Consider the following 11,511-nt stretch of genomic DNA (forward strand, 5'->3'; position numbering starts at 1 on the left):
TCCTCAGTTCACAGTAAAGCAATGGTCAGAAAAATTAGAAAATCTGAAATCAAATGTCTCGCCAGAGCAGAATTTCTTCACACACAAAAAAATGAAAACGAGGTTGCAACCAAAGTAAGTTTTGGATATTCAGATATTCAGCTTCTATTTCTGACCCAAGCAAATAAAGTAAGGTACCAATTATGAGTTAGGTAAATCATGTTTGATTGTAGCAGCCAAAGAAGGGTGTCCAGAGAAAATATATTTGTTTAAGATTATTAGACTTTGGGCAAGAACAGTTGCTTGAAGAGCTGAACACAATGGGAACAACATTATAGTCAATTAAAATATAAGAGAAATGATTCTGACAAATTTTATCTGGCTCTTGATAACTCAACATATGTCAGTGATGCTGGTCAGTAGTTGTTTATAAAACGAATCAACGCCAAGTTGGAAGTGACTTAACTGGCCTCTAGGTATAGTCTGAGTGGAACAACTACAGGTGAAAATATTTTCAAAGAAGTTGAAAAGATGCTAATTCAGTATAACATGAAGTGTGATCTGCTGGGATGCATGAAAACTGATTACAAATTTATAAAGCTTGTAAAAATGTAAGTGTTTAAAGCCTATGGTTATTCATTGTACTATTCATCAGCAGATACTCTGCAGAAAATATTTTAATAGATCATGTGCTATTGGACCAATAGCATCAATAATGAACTCCACTCACTCTCCTGGACTGAGCCATCATCAGTTTCCTGAATTTAGTCAGAAACAGAAGCTGAATATCCTGACTTGCCTCACCACACGGCATGTCAATGGTTGAGCAGCAGTAAAGTTTTATTGTAATTTTTTTTTTTAATCTCAGGATTTCTGAGTGAAGAAACTGCTCTCAACTGCTATTCGCAAATATTGAATGGCTTTGGAAATCAGTTTTAGCTGCAGGCTCGATGATGTTTCTTAATGAATTCAACCTAAAAGTAGGAGGCAAAACAGTATGTATACTGTAGTCAAGCCATTTCAATGACAGCTAATTTTGTCTGATTCACAAGTAATGGCAAGCTGCTTTATAAATTTCCAAAGCTGTCAAAAGTTGAAACAAGCAAGATCTCCATTCCCACCAAATTTGTAGTACATTGCAATTGTCGAGACTCACAGAATTGTACACCAAAAATAACTCCACTGTGTGTAGGTTAAACAATAATTGTTGAAAAACTAAATGACAAGCACTTGTCAAACCTTAGAGTGCATACCAATCACCTGAGGTTTCTGTGAAAATGAAGATCCTTGGTCCCACCCCCTCAAAATTCTAAATAAGTGGGTTTGGGACTGGACCCAAGGATCTGTCTTTGTATAGAGCTCCCGGGTGATAATTCTGCTTGAAAGCAGCCAGAGAAAAACAATGTGTCACCTACAGGAGTACAATGATTCGAACGAACCCAGATTTCTTATCAGAAACCATGGAGGCCAGAAGGAAGTGGCACGATACTTTTATAGTAGTGAGAGAAAAGAACCGTCAATGCAGAAATGTATACTCAGGATATAGTTTAGAAAAATATTCAGGGATGAAGGCGAAATAAAGATGTTCCCAGAGAAACTAAGAAAATTCACAGCCAGCAGACTTGCTCTAAAAAGACTGGTAAAGGAAACTCTTCAAAGGAAATGAGAGAGAAAGAAATATGGATCATCAAGCAACAGAATGGTAAATCTCTGGGAAAATATCATACATGATTCTTCTCTTGAGTTCTTTACAATATGTTTCACTGTTGGAAGCAAAAATGATAACAATGGTGGGGTTTTCAAAGTAGCCGCATGCTATATATGACCCTTGGGCATAACGGGAATATATTATTTTTCTCTGGCTGCTTTCAAGCTTCTCTCCCGTCTCCAGTTTTCAGCAGTTTGATTGTGATCTGTATGGGCCTGGACTGCTCAAAGTCTATCCTGTTTGGGATTTGCTCAACTTCTTAAAAGAAACCTAGAAAGTACACTTAAGATACCAAAAGAGAAGCAAAATAGACCGAAATCAAGCAAAAGAAAGGAAATAATAAAGGTAAAAGTAGAAATCGACAAAACTGAAAACACCTATGTAATAGAGAAAATCAATGAAACCCTGTAGTTTTCTTACAATAATAAAAACTCTAGCATGTCAAAGAATAAAAGAGATGACAAAAATTACCAATATAGGAATGAAGAGGAGATGTCACTATAGACCTGGAAGACATTAAAAGAACACTAAGTGAATACTACGAACAATTCTACACACCTAAATTTGAAAACTCAGATGAAATGGATCAATTTCTTGAAAATTACAAACTACAAAACATACTGAAGATCAAATAGACAACATAAATAGTTATTAAATTAAATTCAGTTAAAAACCTTCCAAATATATAATCCCCAAGTCAAATGATTTCACTAGTTAATTCTACCAAACATTTAACAAAGAAATAACACTAATTCTGTACAATCTCTTCCTGAATACAGAAGAAAAGGGAACACTTTCCAACTCATTTTATCAGGCCAGAATTATTGATACTAGACCAAGACAGGTCAAAAAATGAAACTACAGACCAATATCCCTCATGAACATAATTGCAAAAATCCTTAACAAAAACGTCAGCAAATCAAATCAAATGATACAGGAAAAGAACAGTACACCACTGACAAGTGAGATTTATGCTGGGAATGAAAGGCTGCTTCAATCTTTGGAAATTAACCAATCTAATCCACCATGTTAACAGCCTAAAGAATAAAACAAAATCATATCAAAAAAGAGAAGCATTTGACAAAATACAACATCCATTTGTGATAAAACTTTCATGAAATGAAAATATAAGGGAACTTATACAATGCTGTCCCCCCTTCAATTGGGAACAAGGCAGAGAAGTCCATTCTCACCACTTCTATTTGACGTTGTTCTGAAAATCAGCCAATGCAATGAGGCAAGAAAAAAGAAACAAAAGTATACAGATTAGAAAGGAAATAAAACTGACCCTACTTACACACAAAATGTGTGTCTACGTGGAAAATCCTAAGGCATTCACCAAAAAACAAAACGTCTAGTGAGTTGAGCAAATCGCAGAATCCAAGGTTAACACACAAAAGTCATGTGTTGTTCTAATATGCTGGCAATGTACAGTCAGAAACCAAAATTTAAAAACAATACAACTTACAAGAGCTCCAAAAGAATAAATGATATACTTAGGAATAAGTCTAAACAAAACATGTATTAGGATCTGTATGCACAAAACTACAAAACGCTGACGTAAGAAAGTAACAAATACTTCAATAAACAGAGAGACATACCATATTCAGGGACTGCAGGACTCAACATAGCAAAGACAGGGCTACACATTTAACATCACGCAAATGAAAACCCTAGCTGAATTGTTTTGTAGATATAGTCAAGCTGTTCTAAAGTGTACATGGAAAGGCAAAGAAACTACAAAAGGTAAAACTATTTTGAAAAAGCAGAATAAAGTTGGAGGAATCAAACTATACAATTTCAGTACTTACGATGAAGCTACAGTAACTAAGACAGCTTGGTAATGATGAAGGGACATATGTGTAGATCAATTTGACAGAAGATAGCTCGGAAATAAACCCAAACAAATGGTGTTGGGATAGCTGTCATTCATATGTAAAGAAAGGAATCTCAGCCTAACCCCTACATTACAAAAAAGTTAACTCAAAATGGATCATAGATTCAAACGTAAAACTATAAAACTTTTAGAAGAAAATGTGAGAGAGAATCTTTGTGACCTGGGGTTAGCTAGAATTCTTAGACATGACAAAGCACAATCCATAAAAGAAAACACTGATAAATCAGACTTCACCGAAATTAAAAACTTTTGCTCTTCAAAAGGCAGTGTTAAGTGAATGAAAAGACAAGCTATAGGTTGAAAAGAAATATTTGCAAATCACATATCTGACGAAAGAGTGTATTCAGAATATATAAATAACTTTCAAAAATCAATAAGGAAAACACAACCCAGTTACCAATTTAAAACTGGGCAAAACATACAAACACTTTAGCAAAGAAGATATAAGAATGTCAAATGTGCTGTAGAAAAGATATATCTATTGAACATCATTAATCATTAGGGAAATGTAAATTAAAGTCCCAATGAGATACCAATACACACCTATTAGAATGGCTAAAATTAAAGAATCAGACAATACTAAATGCTGACAAGGACATGGAGCAACTGGAACTTTCATAGGTCATTAGCAGGATGTAAAATGGTAGACACTCTGGGGAATAGTTTGGCTGTTTCTTATAAAGTTAAACATACACTTTCCATATGACTCAGGAATCCCATTCCTGGTTATGTACCCCAGAGAAATAAGCACAAAAACCTGTTCACAAACTTTTATAGCAGCTTATTCATAACTGTCGAAAACTGGAAACAACCCAAATACGCTTCAATGGGGGAAGGGATCAACTATAATACATCCATAAATGTAATATTAACCAGCAATAAAAAATAATGTAGTGATACATACAACAACTTGGATGAATGTCAAACGGATTATGCTGAGTGAGAGAATCCAGCCTCAAAAGGTTATATATGTACAAGTCCATTTATATACTTTCAAAAAGACAAAACTATAGAGTTAGAGTGGTTGCCGGTGGTTAGAGGTGTGTTGAGGGGTCATTGTAAAGGGTAACCAGGAGGGGAGTTTTTGGGGTGATGGAACAATTTTCTATCTGATGACAGTGGTGATTATACACATCTATACCTGTGTTAAAATTAACAGAATTGTACCCCAAAAGGAAAAACAGACTCAATTTGACTGTAAGATAATTGTTTTTAAAAAAACCTGTTTTCTGCTCTGTAAAATGACAGCAATAATAGGTTTGTTATGAGAAGTAAGTTAATATCTGTAAACCATGGGAAACCCTGCCTCACTCATAACATACAGCCTATAAATGTTAGCTATGATCATTTCTCCCAAGGTGTTTCTTAGGAAATTTGTTTTAGATCATCAAAATAACTGCTCAACAACTTTTCATAATACTCTGAAATAGTCAGTGGATTCAATAGCCCACCGATATGAAGGGAGATTAAGGAACATCTCCATGGGTTATTTTTATCCTGTTTTGCTCCTTAATTCCCGTTTCAGGAATTCTGCACTGCAAACCCTTGAGGCCAGCTGTCTGCTGAGGAGCTACTCTAACTACAAACCCTCACCAACCTTGTACGGTGTGCTGGGCACACAGAGAAAGATGACATGGCCCCAGCGAAACAAAAAGTTTCAGTGTATGGAAACAGAGCGCTAAGAAACAAAGAGCTACAAGACATAGGTAAGTCAGGCTATGTGGGAAACCAAAATTCACCGCCGTCCCTCTCCAATGGGCTGTGCTCTCGTGGCCTCTAGTTTGCCGAAGTCAGTCCCATTCTCCAAGCTGCAAAGAATGAAAACCCTGCCGTAGCTGCTAACACCTTGGATATGAACGATGTTTGATAATCAAATTTTGGCAATTATGACAACCAACCAATCACTATCATACCCACTCAATGTTGGAGATTTGCTTTAAAATACAAAAACAAAGAAAATTGGAGAGGGGGTTGATATAAGACTGACAAATGTTAACAAGAGTTGAAGTTGGATGACGGTTCCACTGGGTCATTATTTTATTCTTATTACATTCGGCTATGTTTATTTCCATAAACATAGTAAATTTCCATAGTAAAAACTTAAGGGGAAAACAAAACCTATGATACCTATTTTATAAAATTGAAGAGAAAATCCAAAAATAAATCTACCGAACAAGAAAACATTAAAATGTTCACATGGTTCTCTCTACATCCTGTGGTGACGGCTGATGAAATTTTTTCTTTATACCTCATATATTTTCTTCATTCTCTACAATATGCAATCGTTATTTCTATAATTGGAATAGGAACTACAAAAATTATTTCAAATAAAACACAATTAAATTGCAGATGTCTAAAAAAATCTTATCAAAAACCCGAAGCTCACTGATGGCTTTCACAGCCCTCCATAAAAATCCGAAACGTGCCTTCTCAACCTGACATTAACCACGTTAAGAACTAAGGCAACAGACTGAAGGCCTAAACTCAAATGTCAGCTCAGCCTCTTCCTAGCCGTGTGACCTAGGATAAAGATCTTTTGCTCTTCTCGTCTCAGATTCCTCATCTTCAATATGGGAATAACAGTACCCTCAACCCCCAGAGGGCTCCTGTGAGGATTAAATATGTTAATTCATATAAAACGCCTAGAATAATGTTCAGCACTAAATGTTTAAATAGGACGGCTATTCCTGATGCCCAAGTACCTCCCCCATCCCTTCCCGTATTTATTCAACAAATATCAGGGTATCTTCACAGCAGAAGAACTTGCCCATGAGTGAATGAAACATCTTTTTCCCCGAGAAGAGAGAACATAAGAGGAAAAAAAATACTAAGTCCTATTCAGGTGACCGCTCTGCTGCCAGAAGCCAAAGGATCACTCCCTCCTCCCCGCAGCCTTTCTCAGGAAGTCAAGGCTGGGGAAGGAAAAAGAGGTTGAGAAAAATCAGAATTTAACAGAACTCCGCATAAATTACAGGGGACATCTCAGACAACACCCAGGAGTATCCCCTCCTTGAAATAAAATTAAAATTAAAAGAAAATACTAGGAATCTGGGTACAGCCCCGCTTCCTTCAGGGATCACAGAAGGGGCAGGGACCCTGCAACAGGAGGTGGGACCCCATCCCGGGTTCGCTGAAGCTTTCAGGGAATTGAGAGCTTCTCTGAAAATTAAAAAAGTAGAAGTAACAGGAGACCTATTTTTGACCACAGCCAGGCTCCGTTCTAAAGCTCTGACTTCTCCATTCTCATCGAACTCTCCAAATAACTATTAGGTACACGCTGGAACCAGCTTAAAGAGGAAACGGAGGCAGGGACGCGAGGATGCTCCCCGGATCCCGGAGCGCCGGGCGGCGGCGGGGTCGGTGGGCGGGGCGAGGGCTGGAACGGTCCGACCCCGGGAGACCCTCCCTCCCGGCGGCGCGCGACCCCGGCCCGGCCCGGAGCCGGGATGCTCCACCGCCCCGCGCTCCAGATGCTCATTCAGGGGACGCAAACCCCGCGCTTCGCCGCAGGCGGATCCTCTTCCCCCAGGTCGAGGGCCTGGTCGCTACTGGCCCACAGCAAAGCGAAGAAGGGTCCGTGTGGACGCGGGGAGAGGGCCCCGGGCAGGGCACGGCTCACCTTTCTACGAAGAATGAAGGCCGCGGCCTCGCGTACCTGGAGCGGAAGTCGCTCTGCCTGCAGAGACCTCCTGGACTACGCTTCCCAGAATTCCCGCCGGGAGCGGGGACACAGCCGCAGCCTCCCGTAGCGGAAGTTATCCAACTACAGGGCTCCTGGACTACACTTCCCAGAATTCCCAGGCCACTTCGGTGCCTTCCTGGGGCGGAAGTGCCCTCTGCTACCCGGAGAATCTGGATTGTGTGTTGTAGCAGGGGTCTGGGAGTGAATTCCGTAACCTCGCCTTCCTGGAGCCCAAGTGTGTGCGACCAGACAGCTATATTGGATGCTTCTGCATTTTCTCCAGCAGACCCTGCATTACAGGCGCCTTTTCGGGAGCGTCACTGTCTTTTGATGCTGTGGATCTTCTGACTACAATTCCCAGAATCTCCTGCGGGCAGCCCTTTCTGCAAGGCAGCCCTTTCTCTTTCTCATAGTATTTGGATAGTTGGATAGTATTGGAAAAAGATCCATTACTGTCTTGTTCTGATAGTATTGGATAGTCGGTCTGAATTAATTCTATACTGTTAATCGAGCTTGGCCACCTCCTCCCCCTCCTTTTTTTCTTCTTGAAATCTTTTCTTCCCAACGTGACAAAAATGAAAGCAGACTACCTACTTATTCCAAGAAACTGCCCCATAGAGACAGGCTGGAGAAGCTTGAAGAAAGCGAAAGAAGGAAGAAAAAGCAGATTATAGAAAGGAAGTGATGTGTGGGCAAAAAATGCAAATACTGAAAGGAAATTGTGCTGACCTGCACTGAGCACCAAATGGAAGGAATCCAGGACCTCAACCTTACTTTGACTGGATTGTCTTTTTTATTGTATGTGGGCGTGAACGCATCTAGAACTCTGACAGCGCTGCCTACCATGAGCAGTACATTCCAAGGTCCACAGGAATGGACGTGGATGCCAAGAATCTACAAGAAACAAAGGCAACCATTGATCGGGCCGTAAAGCCAAAGCAGCACATTGTTCTCACATTTCCTTGGCTTTGATCGCTGGTTGTGAAATGTGGGTTGTAAGGCAAATGGAAGGAGCTGTCTTGATAGACAAAACGTTATAAGAAGGGATAAACCCTTTATAAAATCTTGAAATTTCTTCTTTGAGCTTTTAGTACCACATGACCTATTTTCACCCTGCTCTTGATATCATAAATACTACGAGTTGTCTTCTGGAGGACTTGGTGATTCAGGGAGGTGGCGGGATGGAGGTAATGGCTTAATCCAGAAAACTTCAGCAGAAAGAGAGAAGAGAAGAGAAAGTTTAAATGCCCACTCTTCTCCTGGGGAAGAAATATATATTGTTTTCCTTTATACTGGTACATTCATTGTATTTGATGTTATGTCACTTGAGCCTCTTGTAATCTAGAACAGTTCCCCTCCCCCTTTTTGCATGTCCCTGACCTGCTGAAGTAACTAGGTCAGTTGTCATGTAGGATTGCTCACCTTCTGGAGCTGTCTGATGGCTTTCTTGATCTGACATTTATTATCCTGAAACTTCAATATTTTCTGTAAACTACAAGTTAAAGTCTAGTTTTTTGGCAAGAATAAGGAAAATGTGGTGCTGAAAATAGCTGAACAAGGTCCCATACAATGTCCAACTGAAACCTCCTCAAATGCTGGCCAAGTATCCTCACTGAGGAGTAAGAGAAAAATGACATAACAGCCATTATGTGAAAATGGTCAATGGTTTAAAGGAAGGGAACCATTTTAAGAAATTACACCATGTGATTCTTTAACAACCCCTCCCAAAAGGAAATGTTTTAAAAAATAATTATCTAATAGTTTATATTTTAAAGAGGATAGATCTGATGATAGGTGAGTTTTTGGATAAAATGACAGGAAAATTAAAATATACAATAGACAAAATAATGTTTTGTATGCTTCCGCTTCCGGTAATAATAAAAGAGGTACTCTAGAACAAACATCTGGGAGATGAAAGATGGACATATTTTTTAAAGGTGTAGGAAGGCAGCAAGAGACAAGATAAGGGAGAATTAGTGGGCTAAAATTCAGACAAAGTTGGGGGAGTCACGCATTTGGGGCGACTTTTCTCCTGGGGGTGATGGTCTAGTCAATAAGCTGGAAAGCCTAAAAGCTTGCAGCACTCTTGGTACCCATGTGAGGCTGGGGCAACAAAAGGTTCTGGCAAGACCTATGAAATACACATCTTTTCAATCACACCTGACATATTTACACAAAGGGACCATATGGTAGGCCATAATGCAATGACCACAAATTTCAAAATACTGAAATAATACCATTTTTTAATGAATACAATGAAATTCAGCCAGAAATCAATAACCAAAAGGTACTTTAAAGATTCCCGTGTGTGCATTTAATAAATTATTATCTCTTTGCTCCGAAGCCACCCTTCTTTGCTCAGCTTTATGGAGCTGGAATGGGAAATGTGCAGCCCATCTTTCTGCTTTGCCATGTGGTTCTACATTAGGCTCTGCGGGTAGAGGGATTCTGCACGGCTGGAGGAGGAGGAAGAGCCTTGCCACTTCCTGTGGGCTTCCGGGCAGTGGCATTTCCTTCTTGTAGCAGCGGCCCAATCTAATTTGCAGGTTTTCCAACGCTTGAATAACCAGCTTCATCACGGCTCCTCAGAGACATTGTCAAACAGCTTCCCAAAGCCTGTTCCTCAGACGTCCAAGTCCTAGAGCTCCAGGGCCCTGCCTCCCAGCTCAGGGCCACCAGAACCAGCTGGACCTCCCCCTCCTCAGAGGACTGAGTTCCGGGACAGAGGCTCTTCCACCAAGCTTCTAAGTTTTAATAATCACCACCTCTCCACTTTGTTCCCCAGACCTTGGGGTGGTGGCTGCTTGGTGTAGTTTCTCCCTCCATCATACCTCTTTCTGCCCTTTCAGTGATTTAGCAACCAACTCTGTAATGTCATAATTCTCTTTTTTCAAATAACTAGTGTGGTTGCTATCTATTCAGTGGACCCTAAGTTATACATTGTGTTTGGAAAATTTTCTCCAAGAAATATTATAGGCCTCTGGCAACAAAGCAGACAGAGCTTCCACAGACCCTAATTACATAGAAATGCCAAATAAATGTGAAAATAAAAATAACATTTAATTTACTTATTCAATCCTACCCCCTACTATTCACTTATTCTTTCTCTTGCCCCACTGGTAGCCATGCTGGTGTGTTCTCTCTGTGCCATTTGTTTGTATGTGTTTCTGGAAAAATGTGTGAAATTTTCTGTGCATATATAATTAATTTATATATATGAATATATGTGCATATATATATACAATCTTGAACTCTTGAAATTTTTCTTGAAAAACTCACTCAAAATTTTTCACTCAAAGCTGTTTTTCCCCAATATTTTACATGAAACTTTTTAAAGTGAAGAACAGTTGGAAGAATTATGCAGTGTTCACCCATATACTCACAGCCTAGATTCTAAAATTAGAAATACTAATTTCTTAGCTATCCGCCTGGCCATCTTACCTATCGCTTATTTGTCCAACTCTGAGCTATGTTAAGATACAGAATGTTAACATCACCCCAGAAAGTTTCCTCTTCCCAGTCAATCTCTACCCCTTTGTCCAGTAGCAACCTCTGCTCTGATATTTTTCACCGTACATTAATTTTAGAACGTCAATTATATGGAAGCACATAGTAAGTACTCTTTTGCATTGCGACTCTTTAACCGAGCACAGTGTTTTTCAGACCCATCCATGCTGATGCACGTATCAGTCATCTGATCCTTTTTATTATTGTGTGATGTTCGACGGCTTGAATAAGTCACAATGGATACCTGTTTACATTTTTTAGCTATTGTGAATAAGGCTTCTGTAAAATACTCATAAAACTCCTGTTGTGGGCATACGCTTTCTTTTTTACTGGAATAAGTACCTAGGTTTAGAAATGCTTGATGTGGGGCCAACCTAGTGGCACAGCGGTTAAGTGTGCACGTTCTGCTTTGGTGGCCCGAGGGTTTGCTGGTTTGGATCCCAGGTGTGGACCTGGCACCACTTGTCAAGCCATGCTGTGGTAGGCATCCCATATATAAAGTAGAGGAAGATGGGCATGGATGTTAGCTCAGGGCCAGTCTTCCTCAGCAAAAAGAGGAGGATCGGCAGCAGTTAGCTCAGGGCTAATCTTCCTCAAAAAAAAAAAAAAGAGAGAGAGAGAAAGAAAGAAATGCTTGATGTGTATTTAACTATTTAAGAAACTTCCAGATCTTTCCCCAAAGTGACTCATTCATTTTACACTCCCAACAAAAATGTGTATGATTTCTGATTGCTGCGA

General features: G+C 39.7%; 1 protein-coding gene across 2 annotated transcripts in view; it reads right to left on the minus strand.

Moving 5' to 3' along the window:
* Positions 1-7,342, minus strand: part of ZNF112 (zinc finger protein 112) — a 43,814-nt gene extending 36,472 nt beyond the window's left edge. Inside the window, exon 1 of one of the 2 annotated variants that reach the window (XM_044758934.2) lies at positions 7,204-7,342. The gene's annotated coding sequence lies outside the window, so the exon portion shown is untranslated. The remainder of the gene's footprint in view (positions 1-7,203) is intronic. The other variant, XM_014831720.3, reaches the window with a different exon arrangement.
* Between the last annotated feature and the right edge of the window lie 4,169 nt (positions 7,343-11,511).

Source organism: Equus asinus, chromosome 26, assembly GCF_041296235.1.
Source record: "Equus asinus isolate D_3611 breed Donkey chromosome 26, EquAss-T2T_v2, whole genome shotgun sequence".
Taxonomy (NCBI): domain Eukaryota; kingdom Metazoa; phylum Chordata; class Mammalia; order Perissodactyla; family Equidae; genus Equus; species Equus asinus.